This window comes from Malus domestica, chromosome 06 (genome assembly GCF_042453785.1).
Source record: "Malus domestica chromosome 06, GDT2T_hap1".
Lineage (NCBI taxonomy): Eukaryota > Viridiplantae > Streptophyta > Magnoliopsida > Rosales > Rosaceae > Malus > Malus domestica.
The window spans coordinates 31,812,603-31,835,581 of NC_091666.1; the positions used below are offsets into that span (position 1 = coordinate 31,812,603).

The 22,979-nt window shown below is 35.3% G+C and overlaps 1 long non-coding RNA gene across 1 annotated transcript; it reads right to left on the bottom strand.

Annotated features, from left to right (window-relative positions):
- Positions 1 to 3,646: 3,646 nt before the first annotated feature.
- LOC103437836 (uncharacterized) lies at positions 3,647 to 4,407 on the bottom strand. The gene is made up of 2 exons (XR_529735.4): positions 4,147 to 4,407; positions 3,647 to 3,847 (listed from the first exon to the last, which is right to left on the bottom strand). It is a non-coding gene; the product is annotated as an uncharacterized lncRNA (long non-coding RNA).
- Positions 4,408 to 22,979: the final 18,572 nt, after the last annotated feature.

The following is a 22,979-nucleotide window of genomic DNA, read 5'->3' on the forward strand; positions in this document are numbered from 1 at the left end:
GGAGCTATTCCCAAAAGTAATCACCCAATAGAATCAAGTTCCCCCATATACCGAACAATATTTTCTCAGGCTACCCTTCATCGACACAATGTTATTATCTATACTTTCAAAGTGTCACATAAACTCATTATCCAAATATATTAATTAACACGGAGTGGTTCAATAGTTGATGACGAATTTCAGACTCGTATTCTATACGGCACGTCCTGAGTCGATTTTTGACTTTGGTAAATCACATAATGGTAGTCAAGGGAGGCTGAAATGCCTCTGTGAGTTTTTTCTGTCCCAAAAAAGTGGATTGGTATGGTGAAACCACCATCTAGCCCCTTTTAGAAAAACATAGGCCTATTGAATTGGATTATTATCATTCATGTGGTTAAACATTTTATATATACACATCAAGTATTGAGCTCCTATAAGAAATATAATCTTTAGGGCCTAAATTAAAATGGATTTGTCTAGCCCATTGTTTGTTATGTCAAAATGTGAGATGGATGAGATTGGATATAATGAGTTATGAATATAGAGTAGGTTATCTAACCTATGGATATGCATAGGTTACAAGTCCTGCCTAACCAATCCCAGCAAATCCAATCATATCCCTAAAGTCAAATCTCATCCAGCATACTAAACATGCCCTTAAAGAACAAGAAATTTAAATTACAATTAATTACAGTACTTGTGGGGCAAGATATCGCAACTAGAATTGTATGTGTGTATTTTGTTTTCTAGATCTAGACGTGGATCTAGCCACAAAAATTGAGGTGTATTAAGCCTTCTTGGTGGTAAGGTTTGCGACGAGATTAAACTAAGGATTAATATATTATTGGAGATATTTTCAAATATAGAATCACATGTAGCATATTCCAGTTAAAATTACCATACTTATACCAATGAAAAAAAAAGGAACCTTGGCATCTCTTCGTATTCTTAATGTGTATTAAGGGAAATATTTCTATATTTTTATGTTAGCTAACCTAGTTTTTTTAGATCGAATATATTTGATTGTTAATTTTTAATTAGTTTGTCTACCAAACATCTGATAATTGAACCTTGTGACAGTGAACCCATATTTCTAGGGCATTTTGTTCCATGCCACCTAGGCTCTATTTTCTAATTGTGTACATCATGTATGGGGTGGTGGTTTTTTCTTCATGAAAGTATTTTGGGTGCGTTTGTTGCACTGAATTATCTTGAGCTGAACTTGCTTTAGGGACTAAGCTAGACTGATTTAGAATAGAATAAGTTAGACTAACTTAATGAAACGTTTGGTACAGTGTCAGATTAAGAAACGAGACTAACTTCTAATTCTAGATCAATTCTAGCCTTCCAATTAAATTAACAATTTTCCTCTATCTTTGCACAAAATTTTCCACAAATTTCTTGAAGATTTCAATATTCAAACAAGAACAAATTTGTGTAGAAGATAATAATGAAGCAGGGATAAAAAAACATTGACAAACATTTCTATCATTGCCGTTCGCTGGAAACCTCAATCTTTAAATTGATGGAGAGATTAGCCAATCTTAAGTGGCATCTCTTTTGCGCAGGACAATCAGTTACCTAGATTTTGTTCAGACAAGGAAATGCCCGAGATTAGGCACCGAAATCAGCAACTTCACGAAGCTGCAGACAAAAAGAAGAACAAGAATTGAATTTAATATCCATTAAGATTTAGAATCCAGTCATACAATTTCTGCTTCTTCAAAGTTATAAACTTTTGATTGAATTTGTTTTGAATCAGAAAAAGAAGAAGAGGAGGTGGAAGTGATAACCTTGAGTCGAAGATAGGCTGGACTGGAGAAATAGAGCTTGTTCTTTGCCGTCGATCGAGCAAGGCGAGGAGTCGAGCGGGACGACGCAAGAGAGAGGTAGTCTTAGCAGTCCGCTGGTATTTTGGGGGCTTCGCTAAGACCAGCTAGCAAGCTCCTTAGTCCATGCGAGTTTAATCCCACTAAAGCTAGTCCTTTCCTTTAACAAACATGGGACTACACTAATTCTTAATCTAGTCAAGTCCAGTGAGACCTAGTGAAGGCAAACAAATAGGTTGAGTAAAAAACTTATTTAAATTTAAGGGCTTAAATAAGATTAGTTTTTTTATTATAACCTGTATGGTTTTACAAATCTGATTTTACGTCCAAAATTTATAATTCATTACCGCATCATGTTCAATACATTTGCCCATGTTTATTACTTTTGAATTTTTCCATCTAGAATTCAGTACTTAATCAAATCAAATTCAGCAATTTAAATTGGAAGATTTTAAATGAACATTATTAATGAGAAACTATATATAGCATACAGATACAATCAACTATAAAATATTTATAAGTACATAAATATATACATATATATATATATATGTTAATGTGTATAGTAGTTTAGGTAAACAAAGTATATACATAGGTGCAATATATCTGTACATAAATATATACAGGTTCATATGTATAGGTACTCAACTATATGTGAAAAAAGAAGTGTAGAGATAAAAAGAGGATCTTAGATTGGTTCCCAAAAAAAAAAAAAGATCTTATACAAAAATATTGCAATGTATATCATTACTATGGTACCGGTATACACGTTAATGTAATTATTTATCGAATTTGAATACAAATTAAAGTAAAAATCTTCTTTCATTTCATACTCATTTTTTTTTTAACAAACAATATTATTTACACTAAAGGAGAGAAGGGTGGGTGAAGCCTCACAATATGCTAACAATAATGCGGTTCAAATTTGGCTTTGCGAGAATCGAACATAAGATTTCTAACTTATAAATGAAGATGAATACTATTAGACTGTAATAATACATGACTTTTTATACACAAAACTAAACAAACCAAAAGTCAATAACACTAGTAGCTAGATTTTAGGTGGTATATAGAAAAAGTTGAGTTGGATATAAAAGCAAAGGACCAAAATCAATATTTAATCTTATCCATAACTTTTGTGAAAAAAAAGAAGATCTTAATTAAGGATTATAAGCCTCTTGCCACACAATTACCTATGTGATTTGATATTTTGATATCTTCTTTGGAGTTTCGGTCCCTTTACCTAGATATAATATAGATAAACTCATTTCATGTAATAAAAAACTGCCATGGGAAACAACGTTGGCAGAATATCATGGTAAATTCTTGAAGAACACAGCAGGTATTTGTGTCAATCTAAAACTTGAAGCGCGTCACCAGGTAGCCCTCAATACAACGGTTTCCGCCACTATAAGTGCGTCACGTGGCATTAGGTGTTGTGCGGCAGTCTAACAGTACTCTTCGGCCATTTAGTACTGCAATTTAGTTGTATTTTTCTTTATTTATAAGAGGAATGTTTTATGTTTGATTCTCATCAAAGATGAATTTGAATCACATTATTACTAGTTCATTATGAGGCTAAATTCACCTCATCCCCGTTAGTGTAGATAATATCATTTACTCTCCTGAATTCATCACAATCCCCCAACCCCCATCACACACTCAAAACAAAATTGTATATATAGTATTTAGATGTGTAATGGTATAAATTAATTAATTTTCTTTGCTTTCCATTTTTTAAAATAAAAAGTTAGGTGTCCCATACCTAAACTACGTATTAATAGAACTCTAATTATCGACTAAAATCTCAAGAAATTATCATTCTAACACTCTAATTAAAACTGAACAGAAATAAAAATTATAGGCAATTTAGTAATTACAACAACACAATTTTTTTATTTTATTAAAGCATCCGACACATGTGATATATTAAAAAATAAAAAATAAAATAAAAGCATCTCTCCCCTCTCTCCCAACTGGAAATCTGCAAATCTGCACTGGAAGAAATCTGCAAATGAATACGAACTGGAACAAATCTGCAAATGAAAACGAAAATTACAATATAAAATCCCAAATCCCAACAAATCTGCAAAGATTATAACATGCAAAATCCCAACTAATAATTAAAAGAAAAACCCATTTTAATTCAGTAAATCACAATATAAAATCCCAACAAATCTGCAAATGAATACGAAAATTACAATATAAATTCCCAACAAATCTGCAAAGATTATAACATGCAAATCCCAACAAATAATGAAAAGAAAAACCCATTTTAATTCAGTAAATCACAATATAAAATTATAAATCATATTAGTTTTGATTCGAAAATTACCTGTGAGAGATCGGAAAACCCGGATTCGAATCTTCCAATTTAGAGGGGGTTCTGATTCGAAAGGGGCGAGGGAAAATCATGGTTTGGAAGAAGAAATCCGTGAGGACATGAGAAGACTGGAGAGAGAGTGATTTGGAGGAAGAGAGGAAGGAGAGAGAGAGAGAGAGAGAGAGAGAGAGAGGGGCTGAGGAAGCAAAAGGCAGAGAGAGGACGCAGCGGAGGAGTGTTTGAAATCTGAAATGGGAAGTGAGATAAAGTGTGAGACGGCTAGGGTTTGTAAAGTTTAAGAAATTTTATAAAGCATTAAATACAAGAAGCCTATAAATATTGTACTGGTACAATAATAACAACTCAAAGCCCACAGTCAAGTTGGCTTGCAGCAACTAATCCTAAGCTATAGGGAAGGGGTTCAAACCCCGGCGCCTACATGTCTTTTTAGAATTTATATATGATTTTTTTTTTCGGTTCGGTTCGGTCCGGTTCGGTTTCCGGACCTCAAAAACCGAAACCGAACCAACCAGATTCGGTTCGGTTTGGCAGTTTCGGTTCGGTTTTTTTTCGGTTCGGTTTTTTTCGGCTTCGGTTCGGTTTGGTTTTCGGTTTTTTTCGGTTTTCGGTTTTTTGAACCCACCCCTAACTCCCATGTTCTCACACACTCTCTCCCTCTCTTTCTCTCCTCATTTAAAAAAAAAAAATATTTAGACACACAATAGGCATATGCTAGTTATTATTTATCAAGTCATGATGTTAATTATATTCCTAATATTGATCAATTTTATTATGTCGTACACTTAAACGGTAAGAGTTGAATTAGTTCATATATGGTTACGTTGTCTACAAACTCTTGGTTAGTTGGACAAAAATTGGTCACCACATAGACTATCATAAATATGGTAAGGACTTCTGGATGGAAAAAAATTGTAAAAGTGATTAGGGATGAATGGCAAAAAAAAAATGCAGTAATTTATTTGGATAGTATTATTCACGCACATATTTTTACCTCTCACACAGCCCTCTCAATTTCTAGCCGTCCGATCAAATGATTTAAAGAAGAATAACAAAAAATTAACAAAGGTGTATAGAATATAAAAATGACTACGTGAATAACACTATTTATTTATTTTTGGTACATAAAATGGGTGATATATGCCCTATTGGGTTCTCAAAATAGTAACCAGTTTGTGATGTGGTTAATGGGGGAATGAATTTGGAGACGATTTACGGTTGGTTCGGATAGGGTATGATGTGGGTTGATCTCATCCTTATTAACCTTTTATGTAAAGTCCAGTGTTTTGCTCCAAGGCTAGATAAAGAATTAGAGATAAGATGGAGGCTTTCGTACTATTTATGCTTTGGTTTACTTTTTAAGAACGGGTTTGGAGTCATTATTCTTTTCTGTTTTGTTTCAAATTTCACTGCCTTAATATTTGCTGTTTTTGTGAAAATTGCGATTGGCAATTGTTCTAACGTTCACAATAGAAGGCCTAAGTTGAAATGCAAAATTATAGCCCACATTTTGCTAATTTAACTGCATGAGCCAACCCAAAACCCTAGTAGGGATATGGAGCATATTTGTTGGGTTTGGCATGTTTGACAGTGTTGCTTTCACTTGGTTAAAAAAGTCAACATATTTTTGGATGGGTTTGGTTCAATATTTTTTATTTTATTGCATAATTTCACAAAAGAAGTAACCATCGTCGTAGAAAAAAACATAAACTAAAAAACAAAAAATAATTACAATAATAATGCAACCCGAAACTTTGATTAACCACCATTGGATGACCTAGTGGTTAGAGATGAATTCCATGCCTGTATTTTATATGGCACGTCATGTGACGGATTCCTAGTTCTGGTAAATCATACGATGGTGGACAAGGGGTGGCTGAAATGCCTTTGTGAGTCTTTCTGGTCCTCGGAAGGATGGACAGTCATGGTGAAGCCACCAACTAGTTCTTTTATTTTTTTTTTTAAATTTGATTTTTATTTTTCCATAATTCTTATTCTTGTGATCATTTAAATAAGCATAGATGGAATCACTTAAACAAATACTGAAATGAAACCCTTTTTAATAATGTGGCTAACAATTTAATTGTGTATGTGGAGTCTGCCTTTAACACTTGCAAGTATTTATTATAATTATCATGATGTATTTGTATTAAATTTATATACGTTTTGTAGTCAAATCCGTTACAAATTTTCATGGTTATATTTTAGTGATTACCATCAACTGAAGTCCATTTAAAGGAACTAACCCATTTCATTTTTTGTTTCATTTTCTTTTAGAGGATTAAGATAACTCAACCATTAAAGGAATGTCTGGTACGTGCATGTCACGGTCAAAGAATGCAACAAACGACCTCAAAACATTGCGTTAATGAACTCTTCAACTGAGAATGCATGGGCAGGTAGCCACATACATATTATCATACTTCAACAACATGGATCAAGCATTAATCAATTAGTAGTTAAGCCTATTCACTAATCCCCTCAAGAACAAAGGGTTGAGTTTCTTTTCAAAAGATTTCATAATTAACTTTAGAAACTTTGGTTTAGGTCAATGAATAATTTCTTATTTCAATATATGTCAATTGTCATTTATTTACTAGCATATATAGGTCAATAGAAACAATTACTCCCAAAAATAGCTTTGCATTTCTCTTTATTGGGTAAGTGCGATTATGTCTATGTTTATGAGAGAGAGATGGTGCGAGAATTACTTGACACACAAATTAAACCCTCTTTTTGACAATTGTAGTATAGATGTAAGTAGGGTATCGTTCTAGGCCGGGGATTAGGAGGGATTGCTAATCTATTCTAAATTAATTTAAAAATATTAAATAAGACTCAAGGACACAAAACTAGGCTAAAAACTCTAATAACTCGAAACACACTTAGGATAACTCAAAATAATGAAAACAATCAAATTAGACACTAGGAACTGCAATGGATGGAAATTAAATTAAAAGACTAACAATAAAGAAAACTAAATAAATAATATAATTTAATAATGGATGGGTGTTTGGTTTTGATGAAAAGTAAATTAAACTTAATTAAATTACAGAATTGACAAAAACATAAAATTAAGGTAAAATGATAAATGACGGACTAGCTAGAGGGTTCTTCTCCACACATGTTATACTTGCATACAAAATGATTTCCAGTTGTTCATTTAATAAATTTTGAATCTCAATACTCCAGATTAACATTGAATAGCACTTTTTTAATCTTCAAGTTTTCCTTAAGTTATTGAATTGGACGGAAAAACGCATACAACAATTCAAAACATTCTTCAAAAGTCCCCTACGTGAAAAGCACAATAGCGATACAATCAAAGATCATTAAACTTTGTGAAAACTATAAGCATTGACGAGGCATTCGTAACTATGAAAAGCATGATACTCTTGCCAAGAATTTACTTAACGTGATTGTGACTAGCAACCTTTACTACTTGTGAAAATAAGTTCATAACGATTAGGTGAAATTCACTTATATTCTAGCATCAAATTCATGCATGTAAATTAAGCGTGCACTCTCAACCAACATACACAAATCAGTTTTTATACGAACGGATAAGTAAATTGAAATCACAACTTATGAAATCACAACTGAAGGTAATCAATTCATATTACAAATATATTCATGGTTTCGAATTAACCTCTAGCCAAAATAAATTTAATTACACATTATTAAAACAAAAATAAAATAGAAGTTTGGAAAGAGTTAACCGAGAAAATAGATTGAAGCCTTCTGCTCTCTGTGCTCTGATGCTTCTTCTGCTGTGCTTCTCATCTCCCTCCCGCTGCCTCTCACTCCTCTCTTCTCTGACTTTTCTTCTGCTGCCAAGGCAGCCTCTCCTCGCGGACTCCCCTTGCTTGCGTCTGTCTCCCTTTGCTATTCTTTGCGCCACCTGGACTCCTTCCTTTCCGCCTTCTTTCCAGCTGCCAAAGGCAGCTTTGCTGCTTCTCTCTCTGACCTCCCCTTTCGTCCTCACAAACTCTCCTTTTGCCAGCTGCCAAGGGCAGCTGTTATTATTCCATACCCCTGCTGTCTCCCCGTGTTCTGTCCCCCATGTTCTCTACTATTTTATTCTTTTGATCTCTGCACATGCCCTTCACGTTCCTTTCCGCCTTTTCTATTCTTTTATTCTTTCTTTTCTGCTGTCCTCCTGCCTTTCTTCTTATTTTATATTTTCTTTTCCTTGCTGGTTTCATGCTTTGCAAACATCATAATAATGAGAGGGACAAACATTGTTTATAAAATGTAAATTAGTATTATCATGTGACAATAAGGTAAATTTGCATAACAGATCCTATAAACACAAAAATAACGTAAATAGCTCAAAAATATAAGGAACTAACTAAGAAAAGACGAGTGAATTCGAAGTAAAAATATATATAAATATGATCCGATCAAGAGATGATATACTATCTCGAGTGTTTAAGTTGATGCTATTATTTAGAATTAGGTTTATCCAAGTTAATTAAAGTAGTATTACCAAAAATAAAAAGTTAATTAAAGTAATGTGTTCCTCCTGTGCATCAAATTTGAATTTTCCTTCTCATAATTGATTAAACTAGTGTAAAATACTATTTGCGTAAAAAAAACAAAAACAAAACAAAGTTTCATGTTTCGCATATTTCACTACAACTAGAGAAAAGCCCAAATCATATAACATATAAATAGCAAGGTCAATCCACTTATTGGTCCATGATATCTTGGACTGGCAATACAAATTCAAATAAAAATTTAAAAATTCATTGAAAATTAAAAAAAGATAAACGTGTTGTAAATTTCCTATTAAAGTGTGATTGTGTAAATCTTAGATTAGATTTGATTCTAATTATCCTTTCCTATATGATCTTGTATTCCTTGGAGATAAATGATTTCTTATTTTCCTTATTACTATAAATAAAGGCACTAAGTAAGGGGGATAACAACACATCTCTTTCTCTAATCTCTCCTTGTCGCCGACCCTCTCTTTCCCTGTTAGTTAAATATAGGTCACAACACGTTATCAGCATGCTCCTACAACTGCGCTAAGGAATCTGACGAGAAAGTTTTCTGCATCACACAGGTTCACCAATATTATCACGTAATCAGGTTCTTCCAAAACAACAGTTTTTATCTCGATATTTTTGCAGTCCTGATAGCATGAACATTCACCATAATGCATGACCCAACTTACATTTTTCGAATTTTAGATTCTACATAAATTGTATATGCATTATATTCATAATTGTTAAATTATGTGAATTTGATATTGCCATAAATTGCATCAAATACATGTTCATTCATTCAAATTATATATGCATTGATTTAATTGAAAAAGAAAAATTGAAAACCGTTTGGGTTCTTCAAACCCATGACCTGAACTGTGCAAGTCTCCAGCACCAGGCCAACAACTTGCGTCGGCTTGGCAAGCCTAACCCAGCCACGGATCTCAAGGCAGCAAGCCCATAACCGAACGGTGCATTTAGGCACCATAGTCCCAAATCTGGAACCCTCGGCCTAAAGCCCAATTCCCCTCTCCCGGCTAATTTTTTCAATGAAAACACGATTGGTAGTCGTGTGATTTGGACAAAAATCATCTTTTCACCAACGATCTTTGACATTCCAGAAGAATTTCATGAGTTTTTGGTAGGATTCACTCGAATCATTTCGGTCATCACCACCCCCGACGTTGAGGTTTAACCTCTGTAGACAAATATTGGTTCTCCGATGAACCATGGCTTGCACCAACCATGGAACACTGCCTGAAACGGCGATGTTGACCATCTTCGACAGATCCCCACACCCAGTGTCGTTGGGGTGGCCTGAAGATCTAAACCCAAGCCCTCACATACCTCGGATTCCTTTGGTCCATCTCGCACATCACTCTTTTATTGGGCCTGCTTGTGCCTATTGCCTTGACCTACATCACCAGCCCCTTGGGTTTTGGTGATAACCCGACTCGAGAACCAGTTGAGCCTTTATGGGCTCATGCTTTTCTCCCATGCATTGTGTCACACATGATCCTAGCCTCTGCTGGTGTATATGTGTGTGCCGCATTGGATCCCAGCTTCGCTGGAGTATCTGTGCTCCCTATCACATATGATTGGTGCCCATATGGGTCTCTGTTTTGGACCTTATTCTTGCATCTCGTTTACTACTACTGGGTATGCATCCCAAATACCGTTTGGGGCATGATCAGCCAGTACCTAACCCAACCTAGTTTTAGGCCTGGACCTTACGACACTACTTTCCTCAGCCCACCTGTGGGTTTTGGTCCAAGTTTTTTTAACCCGAGTTTAAATCTCTATTTTTTAAGCCCTATCGGTTTTATACTTTTTCACCCACACTTTAAATTTGGCCGGAAGTCCAAATAATTAATTCAATTATAATTATAGACCTAAAGTTCTACTTGCATATTTTCTTGTTGCATATTTCTGTTTATATATTTGTGTTTGTCTACAGGAACATATGAACCTAAAGTTCATAATTATTTCGAAACCTAAAGTTCTAAAAACATGCCTTATTGGAAAACCTGAAGTTTTCCTTAAAAACATCACCATTGAAAACTCGAAGTTTTTCATGCAAATTTAAACCAATACATGTCTATTAGAACCTAAATGTTCTATTCCTATGTGAATGTATTGATTTTTTTCTCCATTACACTAACCATATCTTGTCTATCTATTTTGTGATATGAACATGTCAAATTTGAACAAACACAACTTCACCGCCTTGGAGGTCTCTGGAAGGAACTACCTCAAATGAGTCCAAGATGTGAAGCTCCACCTCACTGCAAAGAACTTGTGTCCCGCCATTGACGATGAGACATACAATCTGGTTGGCAAAGCTGAGAAAGCTACTGCTATGATCTTCATCCGAAGACATATTCATGATGCCTTGCAAGTCGAGTACCTTGCTGAGAAGGATCCACGAGCATTATGGGTCACTTTTGGCTGATCGTTTTGATCACCAAAAGGACATATTCTTGCCTGAAGCAAGACATGACTGGCAGCATTTACGCTTCTAAGAATTTAAGTCTGTGAATGAATATAATTTTGAAATTTGTCGAATCCGATCACATCTCAAGTTTTGTAACAAAACTTTGACCAAAGAATATCTCCTATAGAAGACCTATTCGACATTCTCTGCTATTAATATTGTCATGTAGCAACAATAAAGAGCTCATAAGTTCACTAAGTTTTCAGATTTGATCTTTGTTTTACTTATCACTAAAAAGCAGTATCAGTTGTTGATGAAGAATTATCAAGCTCGACCTACTGGGGCGACTACTGTGCCTGAAGCACATTATAGCACAAACCAACACCCAAAATGCCAAAAGAGGCATGGTAAAGGTAGCCAAAAGCCACCCCATCAAGGTCAACAGAGCCAATGCCCACCCAAGGAAGGAAATAATGCCCCGAATAGCCCTAACCTTGCTCTCAATTCCCCAAACTTCAAGAATAAGGGCAAAACACCTGAAACCATGGATGTGGATATATGTTATCGATGTGGTTCAAATGACCATTGGTCCTGTGTTTGTCGAGCTTCCCAAAAGGTTGTAGCTGAATATCATTCTCGTCGTAAGAAGATTGAATCAAACTTTATGCAAGTGGACGAACCAGAAAGTACAAAGTTCACTTTCAAGATGTCGTTACCCCTATGGAAGATTAGAATCTTAGACATGAACTTTTTTTTAGTTGAATTAGACATTGGAGCCGCATTTTTGGTTAAATTTTGAACAATTTTCCTTTATGTTTGGATTATTTGTTGGTGATTTGTTTTTGGATATTAAGTTTTAATTAATTACCAACCTTGAATACTTAAATTACTTTGAATTGATATTTGTTTAAATAACTTTTATGCATGTAACCGATTCAAATTAATTTTTCATTCTAAGTATGACTAGTGGGGAAGTTAGTTGTCTGGCAGATAGTGCAACCACGCACACCATTTTGTGTAAACGCATCTATTTTACTAACTTCATACCTAAGAATGCACATCTAACAATCCTCTCAGGCTCATCCAACCTGATCAAAGGATACAGTAAAGCACTATAATGTTGTCTAATAATACAATCTTGACCATTGATGAGGCACTCTATTATCTGCGTTCCGAAAGAATGTTGTTGAGTTTCAAGGACATTAGAGATAATAATTACCACGCTGAATCCTATGTAGAAAATGAAGTTAAATTTCTATGCATAACTTCTTACGAATATGCCTAGAAGCGTATCCTGAGTGGTCTGTATACAAAGACCATATGCCCTATAGAGAACCAATATATGGCCGGCCCTACCTATGAGACCGTGCACTAAATTACACTTTGGCATGATCGTTTGGGACACCTTGGACGAATAGCGATGCGCTGTATCCTTAAATTATCACATGGGCATCCACTAACCTGAAGTTTAGGTTCGATTTAAGGAATCGTATGTCAAACCTACTCTATGGGAAAGCTTATCATTAAGCCTTTTTATGACAAGATTCGTTCGAATCTTCCCATTTTTCTACAAAGGATTTAGGGGGACATTTGTAGACCGATTCACCCTCTATGCGGACCATTTAGATATTTTATGTTTTTGGTTGATGCTTCCACACATTGGTCACACGTGTGCTTGTTGTCCACAAGGAATGCTGCATTCTCCAAACTGTTAGCTCAGGGCTCACCATCCTGATTATCCGATCAAATATATTTGATTTGATAATGTTAGAGAATTCACATCTAAAACCTTTGATGACTATTGCATGTCAGTTGGGGTTGAAGTTGAACATCCAGTACCCTATGTTCATACCCAGAACGGCCTGGTAGATGCATTCATTAAGCGCTTACAAATGATTGCTCGATCGTTGGTCATGCGTACCAAGTTTCCGATCGCTGCTCGAGGCCATTCAATATTGCATGCAACTATGTTGGTCCACCTGAGGCCTATTGCAACCCAACCATATAGCGCCATTCAGTTGGTTACCAAATATGAACTCGATATATCGCATCTATGCACTTTTGGTTGTGCGATCTATATGCCGTTTTCACCGCCCTTACGTACAACAATGAGGCCTCAGTGAAGAATGGGAATCTATGTCAGATATGATTCTCCTTCGATTATTTGTTACTTAGAACCTTTGACAAGCGATCTTGTTACAGCTCGTTTCGCGGATTGTCACTTCTATAAAACAATCTTCCTGGCGTTAGGGGGAGATAAAAATGTCAATGTTTATGAATAATGACGTGAATTATCGTGGATGGCTCCCACTTTGTCTCATTTAGACCCCTGCACCGCTTGGTCTGAAACTGAAATGCAACGCATGTTAGATCTCTATAGTATAGCTCAGAGCATGCCAGATGCTTTCACCAATCTAGCGCGAGTAACAAGATCATATATTCTAGCTACGAATGTGCCTGCAAAGATAAATGTACCAAATGTACGACGGACTTCCCTCCTGAAGGGCCAAGACGCTACTTTGACCGATCCATGTACATTAACGGCTAGCTAATCATCTGCCCTTACACATAAGCATGGCAAACCACTTGGTTCAAAGGATTCACACCGCCGAAAGAGGAAACCCACGGTACAGGGCTCTGAAGAGCTTATTGTGAATCCAATTGTCGTTTACTCATTCTATTTAACTCATGAAGAAATTCTAGATTACGGAAGTGTCATTGAAGAGACGAATCCACCTCCTGGGAATCATGAGATTTTGGTCTATTATGCTAGCTTAGGTGATGTATGGTGTAGAAATGAGATGATCATCGACAATGCATTAGCATATGCAGTAGCTACTGAGATCATGTTGAACGATGACATTGAACCCCGTTCCGTTGATGAATGTCGACGTAGAATTGATTGGTTAAACTGGAAACAAGAAATTCAAGTTGAATTCGATATGTTTACGAAATGTAAGGTGTTTGGACCTGTAGCTCCTACTCCTCCACATATGAAGCATGTTGGCTACAAGTGGGTTTTGGTTCGGAAGCGTAATGAGAAGAATGAAATTGTGTGTTACAAAGCTCATCTTGTTACGCAAGGCTTCTCACAACGCTCTGGGATTAACTATAACGAAACTTATTCACCCGTTATGGATGTGATTACTTTTCGCTACCTTATCAGTTTGGTAGTTTTCGAAAAAATGAGTATGCAGATAATGGACGTAGTAACTGCATATCTCTATGAGGATCTTAATACGGAAATTTATATGAAAGTTCCCGAATGACTTACATTGATTAGATCAAATATTTTCAAACCTCGGAACACGCTCTTAATTCGGCTAAAGCGTTCACTCTACTGTATGAAGCAATCTGGAAGAATGTGGTATAATTGTCTGAGTGAGTATTTGACTAGTCAGGGATATGTGAACAACGAACTATGCCCTTGTGTGTTCATTAAGAAGTCACATTCCAGTTTTACAATTGTTGCAGTATATGTTGATAACATGAATCTTATCGAAACTCCTGAAGAGCTCACGAGAACTGCCGTGCACCTAAAGTCAGAATTTGAGATGAAAGATTTATGAAAGACTCAATATTGTCTCGATCTCGAGATAGAGCATCATTTAGATGAAATCTGAGTTCATCAATTGAACTACACCCAGAATGTGTTGCGCTGCTTTAACGAGGATAAAGCGAAACCTTCGAGTACTCCTATGGTCGTTCTATCGCTAGATGCAAAATGAGATCCCTTCAATCTAAAGGAGGATGATAAAGAGATTTTGGAGCCTGAAGTTCCTTATCTAAGTACGATATACGCTTTATTGTACTTAGTTCAATGCACTAAACCCAACATCTCATTTGTTGTTAATCTTTTGGCAAAATACAATAATGCACCAACATGCAGACACTGGACTGGTGTTAAAGACATCTTTCGCTACCTTAAGGGTACTACGGATTTGGGCTTGTTTTATCCCTACGGATCCTCGAGTGATGCCGCACCTCCGCTTTTTTTAGTTGATTTTCGCCTTCTTGGTTATGTTGATGCAAGATACTTATCTGATCCACACAAGGCGTGCTCTCAAACGGGTTATGTCTTTACCATTTGAGGCATCACAATTTCTTGGAGGTCAACTAAGCAGACTTTAGTTATCACTTCGTTTAACCATGCTGAAATTCTCGCCTTACATGAAGCAACTCGAGAATGTTTTTGGTTAAGAGCAGTTATGGGCCATATTCAAAGCTCCTACGATCTTTACCCCGTCGTTGATGTCCCAATGACGCTTTACAAAGACAACACAGCATGCATCAAACAGCTTAAGAAAGATTACATCAAAGGAGACAACACCAAGCACATTGCGCCGAAGTTCTTCTTCTCACATCAACAACAGGAGCATCAAAAGATTGAAGTCATGCAAATCTGATCACAAAACAATCTGGCCGACCTTTTCACCAAATCACTGCTGAAGATGACGTTTCAGAAGCTTATTCAAGGAATTGGTATGCGTAAACTTTTTGAGTTGTAACATTTCTATTTCTCTTTGGAATTATGTCAAACTCAGGGGGAGTATCCTGAAGTATACTTACTTGATCTTAATGTACTCTTTTTCCCTACGATTAGGAGCATTTTTCCCACTGAGTTTTTGCTACCTAACTATGTTTTAATGAGGCACCCACCTTGAATCAACTTCCTCAACTTCTACATGATGTCAAATCTACGTTGAGTATTTACACACTCAAGGGGTAGTGCATAAGTGATCTATAAATTTGTTTTATGATTCCTGAATGTGGTTCGTAATCTATAAGGTTCATGAACCTAAAGGTATTTTAATGCAAATAAGATCATTAAATTTGTTGTCTCCTCTGCTTGCAAAAGTAATGCAATTATTGCTTCGAATTATCAGAGAGACGGGCTAAATATTCACTTCCAATAATACCAATATTGCCCCCAACTTCTTAACTTTACCTAAATTGATTTTTGACGTGTTATCTTAAATTTTTCTTATGAACTTTTCAATCTAAAAAAATTCAAATTCTGACAAAGTTAAATTTCATCACTTATGCACCGTTAGATTAGATTCTTTTATTTTCATCTCATCCGTTGGTTTGTTTCTATGAAATCATAAAAGATAAGATTTCATTTCTTAACAACCATTGATTTTGGTTGTTTATGCTTTCAAATAACAAAATTATAATGCCCTCAAAATTTAGTTATGTTGTTTATTTGTGTTTTTGGTTTAGGTCTCTTATCTACCAATGTAAAATTTCATCACTTTTTATGAACTTTTCAATCAAGAAAATTGAACACAAAGCATAATTTTTTTTCTTAATCAGTAACACAAAAAATAGCCGTTTGTTTATGTTTTCTTAATCAAACACATGGTTGAAAAATAAATATTTCAAATCATGTTTTCGAATTAGAAATAGGGCCCACTCATTTCTAAACTAAGAATAAAAAAAATGAAGATTGGGCCTTCAATTTGGTGCATGTCCTCTACTTTTTGAGGTTAGATATGTAGTCTAATTTTTGCTACCCAATAAATGAAGTTGTTAGCCCATATAGTAACCCTATTTTTCGGCTTATTAGGAATGAAATTTTTCATTAGACTAAAAATGTAGTAGCCTCAAAGAGAATAAAATCCCCATTAGAGATGCTCTAACACACATTAGTTTCAGTAAGTGTGATACCTATATATAGGTATCAGACAACCTGAGTTTGATACCTATAACACTGCTGCTATACTAGTATAAGCTCAATATATTGGTATCACACTCATGAGTTCAAAGTGTAAATTCAATATATTAAACTCATAAGTATATTAATAGTATCACACTCATTTTCGGCCCACAAAATTTCTACATGAATTCAATATAATGATATCACACTCTTCTTTTTCTTTTCTTTTTCAGTCTACTATGAAAGGACTCAGGGCGTTGGTGGTTGATTTGGAATTGGATCCTCTCCGAGGCAAACCCTCGGGATCCATTAATACACGGGCCGTTGGATCGAAATCCAACGGCTACAAACAATGGGGTCCCTCTAAAGTTATAATAATTGTAGCCATTGGATTTCGATCCAACGGTCCGTGTTAGAGGATCCCGATGATCCCGAGGGTTTGCCTTAGAGAGGATCCAATTCCGGTTGATTTCCCATTTATAACTTTCTAACTGGTACGTAACCACTGTATCTATGGTACTAAATTTAAATAATAACATGATGATGTAGGTGGAGGTAGTTAGCTGCATTTTCCCTTTCTTCCGCCTCTGATTCTGAGTACTCGTACTATGTAGCAATACTTTTCAGTAGACGTTACTTTCGTATTAAACATAGGAATACGGTTCTCTTCGGATCCTCTTTATGGAATCCGGATGATCAATTAATTGTATTTGTTTATCGTACATCGTACATCGTGCGGTTAGAAATTATTTTAAATTTTAAATTTTAAATTAAATATAAATAGTACTTAACACTGATTGCACAATGTATGATAAACATACACGATTAATTGATTCTCAGATTCTCACAAAAATGATCCAAAGAGGATCCGGAGAGGATCCTTGTTCTTATATATAGATCACTCCCCCATAATTAATCAGTCACTGATCATGTTTTCTGAGGCTAACAAATGCATGAAAAAAACAAGAGGCTAACAAATGCATTGAAGAATGTAAATAATGACACAAAATCAACTTCTTCAACTTGTTGGTAATTAGCACAAACTAATTAAGAAATTGATGAAGCATTGTACGATATAGCAGCATGTATAGACACATATATATTCATGTTGTGGCCAACCGCCAAGGTCCCCAACTATTTCCAATTATGATGCGAAATAAGTTTAAGGCCATCATTACTGTAACAAATGAGTTTTTAGTCCAATGATAATTTATGGTGTATGGTAAAGAAAATATAAGATCATGTATTGTTGTATAGAAGGCAACTAGCAACTGGCAACTCACAAGCGTTTTGATGTGATGCATGCGTGCATGGTTTTGTGTGTATATATTTGGGGATTAGGCATCAAGCAACAATCGTAACACGAATATATTTAGGGTTTAGGCAACTAGCAACAAAGGTTGAATTTTTGTTGGAGAATTGGGTTTGAGGTTAAAATAATGTGCTTTACTTTTTGCACTCAAATTAATTTTTTTTTTCCATAGATGAATTTAGTGTCATGTTGTTTATATAAATAAATAACTCAACAGCCACTTAGTACTACAGTCTAATGATATTTTTCTTCACTTGTAAGTGAGAAGTCTTAGGTTTGATTATTACCAAAAATGAATTTAAACCACATTATTTCTAGCCTATAGTGAAGTTAAGTCACCCTTTCTCCCTTAGTGTAGATAATATCGTTTATTGAAAAAAAAAAAAAACCTCACTCTGTATCTTTCATTGAACGAAAATAGGCTTTGTACGGTTTTCGTAGAATTTTGCAAAACCAATAAAAAAATGTGTGAAACATGTTTGTGAAAATTAAATGCAATAATCACTACAGGAAAATGAATCATTAGGGGCAGATTAAAATGAATTATAACTTTAGATTTTTTTCAGGGTACGATATCTCAGGAATTAAGACAATTAGCTGCTACCAATGACGAAGAGACACCGAGTTAAGACAAAAAGCATATGTAATGACGATGGGATTTGAGAGACGTGATAGAGTTCGTGGTTATGGAGTGAGGGTAACAGCGGATATGGTACCTTGGGTTGAACAAACTCAACCAACATCTTCATCACGTCGTCAATCACGTAAGGGACGAGATTATGCTTGTTTGGAATCTCAATTTTTACAACTTCAAGCAAATTTTGCTCAACAATGATGAAGAGTCTCATCAAGATCGAAATGAGGTTCAAAATTTGAAGCAGATTATATCTTCATTAGAGCAACGTCTTCTTCCACACTCACAACATGAGTCTTCTTCACAACAACAGTCTCCCTCTGAACGTCAATCTCCTTCTCCGCAACAGTCATCTCGTCAAAATATACTTTATCAACACTTTTGTATTGTATTATGTACTCTGAGACAAGTTTGATACCTTTGTTTTATGTATATATTTAATGTTAAAATTTCAATAATAATGCATTTAGCTTTAATAATATGAATTTAAATTTGGTTATTAAAATTATGAATGAAAAAATTGGTTATTAAAATCAATTATAAATAATATTGACGTTTTATTAATTTAAATTTTATTTGGAGCGAATCGCCAAATTGTAAAAAAATCAAATATAATTAAATGATATATTTAAATGCATATAATAAAGGAGGGGCATTATAAATCGCCCCTAATTCTATAAACATTGACACCAATATGTTTTTCATGCCAGATTAGCTTACATGGCAGAAATTGTATTAGGGGCGGAAAGTACCTATTTGCCCCTATTTACTAATAGCAACGCCTTTTAGGTACAAATTTAATATCCTCCGCTCCTAACTATAGGTGCGAAATACCTCATTATTTGCCCCTAATTTAAACTAATAGGTGCAAATATTTTTGCCTCTACTTGTTCTCAATTTTGTAGTGAGTTGAGTTTCTGCAAGATATTTTCATGCTCAGCAAGAAAATAATATAAATTATTTGAAATCGGTCTTATCATTTATTAAGTCACACAATCAACACTAGATCAACAATATGATACAAATATAAAAGATATTCTTATCAAGTTTGTGCACCCAATTAGGAGAAAGTCTTGAGTGACACTGTCATATGGAGCACACACTACTAAAGTTCTGGGATTAGAGAACATGTTTCCATGCTACTGCATTCATGAAGAAAAACTTCTTTTCCACGGAGGTAATACGTTCATTTCTTTGGATCTCTCTTCACGCTAAGTCAAACGTAATTATGAGATGCAGAAACATCAGTACGATCGAACTGAAGGGTGTTACTCAGTGAGATGCATGGAAGTTTATATCACAGTTATGGTACGATCGAACTGAAGGGTGTTAAGAAATTACAGTATATGAAAAAGGATTACATTAGCATAAGATAGAGAGACTCTGAATTCACTAGTACAAAAATATGTTTGCGCGACGCAGCAAATTTCGTTGCGCAAAGTATGTTTGCGCGACGCTACGCATAAAACGTCGCACAAACAGCCTTCGTCGCGCAAAGGCTGTTTGCGCGACGTTTTGTGCGTCGCGCAGAATTTTGACGCCAACCCATCCCAACTTTGCGTGACGCAGGTGCACCTACGCCGCGCAAAACACACAAGGGCCTTTTTCTTCACAATCAACCTCTCTCTTTTAGACTCTCCATCTCTCTCAACCTTCACCATCTTCACCTTCAAGTATTGTATTTATTTGATTAATTAATTAACTATTTATTGATTACATTTATGTTCGGATTTTTTTCTTTTGGGTAAAATACTGTTTACTACCCTCATGTTTCGTGGTTTTCAACATTTAGTACATCAATTTTTTTTCATCCCAGAGTCATACCTAAAGTGTTACTTTTGGGACAGTTTCATACATCCGTTAGTCAAACTGTTAGTTCTCCTGTTAAGTGATGATGTGGCACCCATGTGGACAATGATTGGGCGCCACGTGTCATTAAAAAATATTAAAATATTTAAAATATTTATAAAAAAAAAAAAACATAATCCCTTCCCAGCAACCCGCACCCTTCCCAACTTTTTCTTTCTTCTGTTCTTCTTCTTCTTCTTCTTCTTCTTCTTCTTCAGGATATAAAAATTAAAAAAAAAAAAAAAGGGGCTTTCAGCCATCCCGACCCCCCCTCCCTCCTTCTTCCTCCCTTATCTTCAAGATTTAAAAATTTAAAACAAAAAAAATAAAAAATCTGGGCTTTCACCCATCCCGATCCCCTCCCTCATTCTCCCTCCCTTCTCTTCCCTACACCCATCCTCCTCGCACACCCACCCATTCCCCTCCTTCTCCCTCCCTTCTCTCATCTGCAGTCCACACAGAGATCTCTCACCCTCCCTCCAATCCCTAACCCTAACATTAATCTGGTATAAAAAAATTATTAAAAAAAAATTAAAATCTGGAATTGCAAGTCGTCGGACTTGATGGGTCCTCAAGGGGCCTTCGATCTCCGCCATAACCCCCGTGTCAACGACGCTCGACCTCATCCCAGTGGCTTCGGAGGGAGGGGTGAGAGGGCTCCGTGTGGACTGCAGAGGAGAGAAGGGAGGGAGAAGGAGGGGAATGGGTGGGTGTGCGGGGATGATGGGTGCATGGAAGAGAGGGGAGGGAGAAGGAGGGAGGGTGTCGGGATGGGTGAAAGCCCAGATTTTGTTTTTGTTTTTTTTTTGTTTGAAATTTTTAAATCCTGAAGATAAGAAAGAAGAAGAAGAAGAACAGAAGAAAGAAAAGGAAAAAAAAATTGAATCTGGGAAGAAGAAGAAGAAAAATCTGGGGAGGGTGCGGGTTGCAGGGAAGAAGAAGGGGATTATGGTTTTTTTTTTTTTTTTTAATATAAATATTTTTAATATTTTTTTTAATGACACATGGCGCCCAATCATTGTCCACATGGGCGCCACGTCATCACTTAATGGGAGAACTAACAGTTTGACTAACGGATGTATGAAATTGTCCCAAAATTAACACTTTCGGTATGACTCTGGGATGAAAAAAAATTGATGTACTAAATGTTGAAAACCACGAAACATGAGGGTAGTAAACAGTCTTTTGCCCTTTTCTTTTTGTGTATTTATGTTTTTCTTTAATTATCTTTGTCAGTGCTTATTTTTAACAAGTTGAGTTTTGGTTTTGAACAATTGAATGAGTAGAATGAATGACTAGGAGTATGAAGGATTTTGATAGGTTTAGGGAAACAAAAGCTAAGAAACTGCAAGCTGCTTAGTTAACTTGATCCAATTTAGGGATAGATTGATGTGTGCTAAAAAATGATTTCATTTCTCACCAAATTGGGAGGAGGAAGCTAGAATGTTAGAGATTTAGAGAAAAAGCTAGTTTATAGTTTTGTCAAACCACTATTCTATTACATGGTTAGTAATCATTTTAGGTGTAGTCTCTACCCTTTACGATTTTGAATACGTGGTCTCATCATATAGGTCCTTAAACAATAATTTTAAGGCAGGAGTGGAAGAGATATACAAGAAGTTAAAACTGTGGAACATAGGAAGAAAAAAAAAAAAAAAAACCTTTGTGCTACGGTTGTACCTCCGTTACGTAAAGTTTTTTTTTTTTCCTTTTGCTTTTCTATTGGGGTTCTTGCATTGCCTTTTTCTTTTGTGGTATCCACTTGTGTAAATGTTTTAAATTGACGATCGAATTAGTTTCTTGTATTCATTTAAGATACAAGAGTGTAGCTGTAAAAAATCATCAAAATCGGAGTTAAAATAACCGTTAACTCGTGATTTTTTCTTTTATAACCATTGAAAAGTTTTGTCCCGTTACTTGATCTCTAAAGGTTTATTTTTTGCCATTTTTGGCGTATGCGATCTCAAAGTATATACAAACAAGTTTGAAAGTTGGATTGTTGAAACTAGTTTTGTACAATGTATATCCCATTAAAACAATAGATTCCCTAACACTTATATTTTATTTATACTTTCATAAAGTATAACATAAGATTTTGTGGTATCCACTTGTGTAAATGTTTTAAATTGATGATCGAATTAGTTCCTTGTATTCATATAGAATCCAGGAGTGTAGCTATAAAAAATAATCAAAATTAGAGTTAAAATAACCATTAAATCTTGATTTTTTCGTTTATAACCGTCGAAAAGTTTTGTCCCGTTACCTGATCTCTGAAGGTTTGTTTTTTGCCATTTTTGGCGTATGCGATCTCAAAGCATATACAAACAAATTTGACGGTTGGATCGTTGAAACTAGTTTCGTACAATGTGTATCCCATTAAAACGATAGATTCTCTAACACTTATATTTTATTTATACTTTCATCAAGTATAACATAAGATTTTGTGGTAT